The sequence below is a fragment of the Nilaparvata lugens genome, chromosome 9 (assembly GCF_014356525.2).
Source record: "Nilaparvata lugens isolate BPH chromosome 9, ASM1435652v1, whole genome shotgun sequence".
NCBI classification, from domain to species: domain Eukaryota; kingdom Metazoa; phylum Arthropoda; class Insecta; order Hemiptera; family Delphacidae; genus Nilaparvata; species Nilaparvata lugens.
This window is the reverse complement of record NC_052512.1, coordinates 4661922-4670570: the sequence shown is the minus strand read 5'-3', so window position 1 is coordinate 4670570 and position 8649 is coordinate 4661922. Positions and strand designations below refer to the sequence as shown.

General features: G+C 35.9%; 1 protein-coding gene across 2 annotated transcripts in view; it reads left to right on the top strand.

Moving 5' to 3' along the window:
- Positions 1-1204: 1204 nt before the first annotated feature.
- Positions 1205-8649, top strand: part of LOC111055043 (furin-like protease 2) — a 718014-nt gene continuing 710569 nt past the window's right edge. For both annotated transcript variants that reach the window (XM_039435422.1, XM_039435421.1), the window contains exon 1: positions 1205-1308. The gene's annotated coding sequence lies outside the window, so the exon portion shown is untranslated. The remainder of the gene's footprint in view (positions 1309-8649) is intronic.

Genomic DNA, 8649 nt, shown 5'->3' with positions numbered 1-8649 from the left:
CAAATAATCATTCGTTAGTAGGCCTACTGATCGATTGTATTCTTCTTAGTGGTTAGTGCCTCTACTCGATGTTTGGTAAGCACACTACCAAAAATTATAGGATCTTTAAAATTTGTGGATAATTGAATGAATAATCCCCAGATTCTCCAAATCGTATGGGTTTCGATCAATTCATTCAATTACCTCACAGGACAGGAACGCCTCCACCAGTGTCTTTTTTTATATAAAGAAAAAACACAAAAACTTGGAAATTTGATAATAAAAATTTTGACTCCACAAGGTGTTTGAATTTTTGAAATAGGATGAAAATAGAAGAAGTAAGAATTGGAAAAGTAATTAGTTTTTATTGACACAAAGTTCTTATCAATTTTGAACAATATTAAAAGATACAAAAGGTTGAAAATCGGTAATACGGATGATTAAACAAAACAATCTTATTTCAAACAATTACGCCCTTTCTTATGAAACCGTTAGCTTATATTTAATTATCTAAATGAAATTGATTTTATTTGAGAATTTAAATTTATTAAAAAAAAAATATGTTGAGGAAAACGTTCTATTATTGTTGTTACTATTATTATTATTATATATTATTATTATTATTATTATTATTATTATATTATTATTATTATTATTATTATTATTCGATTATTATTATTTGAGATATTACTGTTTAAAGGGAGGAGAATGAATTTTTGAAAGAAAATTAGAGAAAAAGAAACTTACAGAAATATGGAACTGACTCTCCTGGGTAAACCTGGACTCGTGGTCGATACCGCAGTTGAATGAGAAGCGAGTGGTTTTTTAGGAATGAAAATTTTGTCAGGCAAACTGCTGAGTTTGTATTAAGTTCTTAGCAATGGCGTGGAAGCTTTGCTAAGACATTTTTATTGATAGAACGTTTTCCTCTCTTGCTCTGCAGTTTAAGATGAAAATGAATTTGTTTAAATTATACTATATTTTATAACATTTAAAATAGTTGAAAGTACTGTATTTTATTAGAAAAAAATTATAATTAAATTATTTTTGAGACACGGTTCTGTCACTATCGTGACAACTACGAAATCCAGTATATGTTCCAAGTTTGTGAAAATGAATTGACATGATTAATTTCCCTTTGTGTCAATAACCCTCGAACAGATGTTAATACTTTGAGAATTGCAGTCTGCTAATTTTCAATCCAAAACATTTTTCTGTTGACAGATTGGTGCATTGAAGGGCTACTATCTATTCGAGCACAGACATGTCCATAAGAGGTCAACACTCCCAAACGACGAGCATCATGAGAAACTCAATCAGGAACCAAAGGTGAGATTCATATTTTTACCCTGACATTAATTTTTTTTCACTCGATTCAAATTGAGTAGCTCTGAGATTTTCCAATGATAGTTCGACCTTCGGGTGTTTCCAAATATATGACTCGAGATAAGATAAGATAAGATATCCATTGACAATAATTATTGTTACTAGGCTGTTGCCTATGGTAACATTTACAAAAATCGACATTATAAAATTAAATGAAACTTAAGAAATAAATAATTATTTCCAGTTCCGCATCAGTATAATCAATTACAAATATTGAAGAGAATAATATTGTACATATTGAGCCATCAACATCAACTAAAGTGATATCACATTAGCAAACTAAAGTTGTTATTTGCATCCATGTGGAGTAAAACTTATGAGGTGAGATGCGAGAATGTTATCTATACACTGATGTTGGGTGAGAATTGGGTGCCCTTGAAAACTCACAATCATTATTATCTAGTCAACATTGGTGGGAATCCAATGTCTCTTGTTCAATTTTTAAAATCGAACTCTGAAATTTGAAAACTATAGAAATCAAATTGGACTCTCTATTCAGAAACATTCAAAATAGTATGTATGTACACTAGGGGCCGGTTTCCGAGCTCGGGATTCAGCCAAGTTCTAGACTTTAAACATCTGGAGCCTGGCTTTCCGAAACGGGGCGTAGTAACTGTTTTCATGATAATCTTTGTTTCCTCATTTCTATAATAATTGAGAACGTATTTTCTTGACGAATGAGACATTCCTGAATGATTCAAAATAGCTGAGACTCTAAACTATGTTCTATTGATTTCATTTTGTGTCCAATTTTCTAGTTTTTCAAAATTCAATTCAAACGTGGACCACGACTATGCCCCGTCTCGGAAAACCAATTCTTTTGACTCCAGCTGTTTAAAGTATAGAACTCGTCTAAATCCATAGTTCGGAAACCGCCCCTAATCCTATACTATTAAACGAGCAATTTCTGTTCATATATGTTCAGATGTTTATATGTTCATATGTTTAGATGTTCAGATGTTTATATATCTGTAATCTGTATAAGACCGGATCTCGAAAACGGCTCTAACGTTTATCACGAAATTTGGAACAAAGTAGATTCATGATATGAAAATTCGATTGCACCAGGTCTCAACCCTGGGATAACTCGCTGAAGGACATTAGAAAGATAAATACGTCCTTGGAAAAACAAATGGAATTTTAGTCGTCTGTCGATCCGTAATGGAAGAGAGTGAACGAGTGCATGTGTGGAATCATCCAGCTGATCTCACGAGAGAAATAATCCAACAAGAAAAACTCACATTCCGGGACGATACGTCACGGTACGATAGGACAGAAAGCTCTTTGTCTATTTAGGATTTTTTCTAGACATTTTAAATTGATAAATTATTCATTAATTTTTGAGAAAACATAACAACAGGTCAATGTAACTTACTGAGCGCGAGGTCTACTGTTCACAGAACTATTAGTATGCCAGGAGTCATATTCAAAATTCGATGCTATGGAATTATCTTTTGATTAGATACAAAAATAATATGTCAATCGAATAATCCATTGTTGTTTTATTGCATTTTGAAGCTCTAAAAACATACCTCTATACGTTTAAAAAATCACCCGTTACTTGTTTAGGCTATCATAGCTTGGGGCACTTGTGACAACCCGTCATGCATTGAGGTTGAGTTTCAGGGCCTGGAGTTGGGTAGTAACTTCAACACGACCTCACTGATGAGTCAACTACAGACACCCCCCCCCCCCACGGACACCCACAACCAGGGAATCCAAATTGTCGATAGCCTGGAGGGATTCTTTGACTGTCAGTAGCTACTCTCTCCGTTACTCACTTCTCCCTTCAGCATCAAACTCATCCCCTCACTCTCACACACACACACTCTCTCTTCGAATCTCTCTTGTTAGGTACCTGCGTGACTCTTTGACAACCCCTTAATTGTCCCTTCAGGCTCTCTCTCTCTGTTACGTCTGCTTCTGTATGACATCGCACTGCAAGTAGATTGCTCATGTGGAGAAATTTGGTAGTCTCTCTACTACGATACTAGTAGTGCAACAATTGATAGCGATGAAGTGATCTGTAAAGCATTTGAAAACAATTGCTCCTATTTCTTAGTTGTGAAAACTATCTAGTACAGGCAATAAATGCTCAAAAAAGGGTATTGAGGGAAATGTTTGGAAGACAATTTTTGACCCCGCAGTTATGTTTAGGGTAGTGAGGAGGTGAACATATCAAAAGTCCCCACCCCTAGACCCTGTGATAAAGGGGTGGGGTGGTTCAAAGGTACCATTTTTTGGTTTCTCGCATATGACTCGAAAACTATGTATCTCACAGACATTCCTCCCAAATTCCTTTGTCAATTGGTCTATTGTTGCAAAACTGGAGATTTCACACTCAACACTAAAGCTTCTGCAACAGATGCAGGGAAATTTGTAAAAGTGTGAAATTATACATCAAATTGGAGAGAATATCATGCTCTAGAAGCTCATGATCAGCATGGATTCTTCCCATCAATTTCTAAAAAGTTATAAGAGCAAAAATAGAAAAAAATTGGAGGCAAACGTGTTTTTTCAAAAATGTCACACATTCAAGATCGGATATCTCGAAAACAAGAGAAGATATAGAAAATGTTGTGGAATAAATATTGTAGGAAATTATATGATCCTCAATTTTATAATAACAGTTATGTCCGTACGATACATAGTTTCCGAGTTATATGCGAGAATTCAAAAAATGATACTTTTGAACCACCCCCACCCCTTTACCACAGGTTTACCCACTTACTAGTCCAAATTGAGCTGCAAAGTCAAAAATTGTGTCACTGACACCCCCTTAAAATGTCATGGTCAAACGATCAATTGTTGCAGCAATGAAAATTTCACCTCCTACATTGAAGCTGCTATAACAATGAGAGGAAAACTTGGAATAGTGAAATAATACATCATTTCAAAGAGAATTCAATGCTCGACAAACCTACGGTAAGCATCAGTTTTCATGACGCATTGTTGGAGATGTATAAGCCCTGAAAGAGCAAAACATCAGATGAAAACCTGTTATTTCAACAATTACACACCTTCAAGAGCAAATATCTCGGAACTGTTGGGAATATCACAGAACTCCACTGGAAAAAGTGTAAAGAATTTATCAAGCTTCATTTTTGAATAGTTCTACGAAGTTGAAGGTGTAGGAAAATTCGTGAATGCGTGAAATTATACATCAAATTGAAGAGAATTCGATGCCTTATGAGCTCATAATCAGCATGCATTTTTCCCGTCGATTTTTTAAAAGTAATAAGAGCAAAAATGGAAAAAAAATTGGAGGAAAATGTGTTTTTTTTTCCAAAAATGTCACACCTTCAAGAGCGAATATCTCGAAAACTGGGGAAGATATAGAAAATGTTGAGATATAAATATTGTAGGAAATTATGTGATCTTCAATTTTGTATAGAACAGTTATGTCCGTACGATACAAATAGTTTCCGAGTTATATGCGAGAAACCAAAAAATGGTACCTTTAAACCGCCCCTACCTGTTCAGCACAGGGGCTAGGGGTAGGGACTTTTGATATGTTCACCTCCTCACTACCCTAAACAGAACTGCGGAGTCAAAATTGTCTTCCGAACTTTCTCCTCTATAACCTTCCTTTGACTGGACTAATCGCTCAATGCTCGAGTTTGACTTTTGTTGTTTACTATAGTGAGGTCCAGGTAATAATAGCAGTGTTTGATTGGTGATTGTATTTCTCTCCTTGTCTGTCATTCAACAAAGCGGTAAGCTCCATTTTTCCTTGCTTTGATGTGTTGCCAGATCGTTCTCAACAATATAGGATTAATAATCAACTGACAAAATAATCTATCTTGATTATGGAAATTCATTTTTAAATTTTAACCCAACACTATACAGTCATAAAAGTCGATTGGACGGGCGAAGCCCGCCTCCCAGCCGGAGCGCGAAGCGCGGAGGCTGCTATACAACCTTATACAGTCATAAAAGACGATTGGGCGGGCGAAGCCAGCCTCCTAGCCGGAGCGCGAATCGCGGAGGCGGCTTTCCATCCCTATACAGTCATAGAAGGTGATTCGGCGGGCGAAGCCCGCCTCCCAGTGGACTCGAATAGCGAGAGAGCGAAGGTGAGGAGGAACGTTTGTGTGGGAGTGAGACAGTAGATCAGCTGAGGTGCAAGAGTGAAGGTGGATAATGAAATGAGTTGAGCAGATGCATGGACCAGAGAGCAACTCGCGACTCGGCATTCTAATTGGGATGGATAGCCCCCGACTGCATACTAAACAGGGATTAAGTTCATCTCCTACCCTGTAGCTTCCCCACCACCAGACTCAACTTGTCATATATATGACTCACTCACACACTCATCCAATCTGACTACTGTATTCCCCAAATCACAATCCTTTTTTGCTGAGGTCGATGCCGTAAACTTCCAGTTTACTCCAGAGTATAATGATCGTATCATATTGAATATCTCCACCCATTTAATGTACGAAACATTTCTGCTGAGTTCTCTCAAATTAAAATTCATTTATATTCCATAAAATAATACAGATTGATGAAATAAATATTCTAACTTACAAAATGGCACTACCGGCAAAGAAAACTTGTGCGCCGGCAGTGAGTTTGAACAACTAGGTACAGCAAACATGTCAATAGAAAGAGAAAGAGCTTATTCAAACCACTAGAATAAATAAAATGATTGAAACCAGGTCACATCTCAATACTTACAAACGATAAGACAAAGTAACAAAATCACAAGAAAATGACAAATTCAAAAAGACCAATTCATGGAGGCCATGACTAATATTTTTTTTAAATTTATAACACAAGAATGGAACACTACATAATGAATATAGATGATCTGAAATTAACATTTATCTGTAACCGGTGGAGGTATCGTCAACCCTACACCACACCTGACATCATTTCTGCAACCGGTGACATATTTGTCTCTATTGAGTTAACCTTCCAAAATATGAAATATATAAGAATCATGTGGTTCGATAGTCATTCTTGCAGCCTATACCACCGCTGGTCACCAATGTAAACGGAGGGGGTTTTTTCTTCTCTTCTATAATATTTGCTAAAGTTTACTGCTATCAATTCATCTACCGGTATTTGAATCCTTGATTGGTTGGGAGCTTTCAGTGGATTCGTTCATTCAAATGCACAGATTATCATCATTGCTATTCTAGCAACTATAGTAACTACAAGCCAGAAACTTCAATGAAAATACTTTTAAAATTTAACTTCAGGTTTATTGAACTCTAGATAGGTAGAACGAAGTGATAAGAGTCAGGTAACATGTCAAATTTTCAAACAGAACAAAGTTATTCAGCAATCGATTCAGGTCAAGAAGACATACTCCATTTTTAATCTATACATTTTGGGAACTTGCTAACCTGCTGCATTTAAATTCGGGCCTCGGTCATTCTATGTTGCTAAATTTTGAGCTATAATACGAAGACAACAAAAGTTTGGCACTCACCATTTTAACAATTTAAATTTCGACTCTTCAGAAACACGCACATACGATTTAAGAAAACTCACTATACTGGAACTCACGCACGCACAACTGATTTCCTGATTCTACTCTCACTAACTCTATTTAATTTTGGTTCCTATTTAACTACATAAAAATTACTGATAATTAAAAACTTTTCAATTTGTCCCTCTGGATGGGCAACAGACCCATTCAGAGGAGGACCGAGGCTCGCGCACTGTTACATGATTTTTCGTTCACGTCTCAATACCAACTGTCACCTTCTCACTGAAAATAATCCCCCCTCCACGAGCGTTGAGCATAATTTCCAGTGGAAAAGTCAAAGCTGCAAAGAGGTCAATGGTTGTGCAATTCCCAAATACAGTAGCTTTTTCGACAAGAAATTGAAACTGCATTTGAAAAATGCACGAAAACTATTGCTTTAATTACGACAACTAAGCAACAAGTTAGCAGATTCAAACAAGACAGAGTCAATTCTCACACTAAAAACGCAGGGTTCACCATACAGTTAGAATCAAAGTTCATTTCAGTTCAAAAACCTGAAAAATAATATAATATACACAAAAACAACTACAATAATATCCACTCAATATTCACACTATTGCATATCCCAATCCAATCCAGTATAAGATTCATTATGGATTTTGTGATTCTATTAATAATGAATTCAGATGGGACTTTATTTATAAACAAGTAACACTGATATTCAAACTGACGTCTACTAGTTGATAATAATGATAATATTTATTTATTCCATCAAGTAAAGCTAGCTACACACACATCGATTTTGATTCGTACGATATTTAGCCGTCCTTATAACTTCTATTAGATTAAACATATTATTTCAAACAGGTGATGATTATCATGCTCCTTTAAATCTGATAGAATTATTCATGAGGACGTACCAGTATCGATGTGTGCGTGTTTATGCAGGGCTTGAAGTATCAAACCATTTATAATCTATATAAATAAAAATCGAGCCTCAAATTTTTCAAAATTCAAAAACTTATTTATGTGTGCACCGAATTTGATTTTTTTTTTAGTTGTGTTCGTTATGTTCAGGACCAGGTTTTTGACCTATCGAATTTATAATCCGACCACAGTACTCTTCCTACGGTCCTTCAAAGTTTATATATGTGATCCTTCTGGGAGAAGATTTGTGAGCTAGCCACACACAGAAATAGAAATCAGCTGTTATAATCATTGCGTCATCCAACAGCCGTCGGTAGATGGCTGTTTTTACTTTCCTTGCCCTATTACCATAGGTAAGGAAAGTATTGCTTTCCGAAAAAAATTAAGGTACCCCAATTTCTAAATTTCTATATTTTTCAAGTCTCCTGAGTCCAAAAAAGTGGTTTTTGGGTATTGGTCTGTATGTGCGTCTGTGTACACGATATCACATCTCTCATCAACGGAATGACTTGAAATTTGGAACTTAGGTCATTACCCTATGAGGATCCGACACGAACAATTTCGAACAAATCCATTCAAGATGGCGGCTAAAATGGCGAAAATGTTGTCAAAAACAGGGTTTTTCGCGATTTTCCAAAAACGGCTTCACGATTTTGATCAGTTCATACCTAAAATAGTCATTGATAAGCTCTATCAACTGTCACAAGTCTCATATCTGTAAATTTCAGGAGCTCCGCCCCATCAATGCAAAGTGTGATTTTAGATTCCCAATTATCAGGCTTCAGATACAATTTAAACAAAAATTTCAAGCGGAAAAGGTTGAGCATAAAATCTCTACTACTAATGTTCCGTACATTAATGTTCCGTGGCAAACTGTTGGCAACTGTTGATTCTATTAAATCATTCACTGTGAAGAG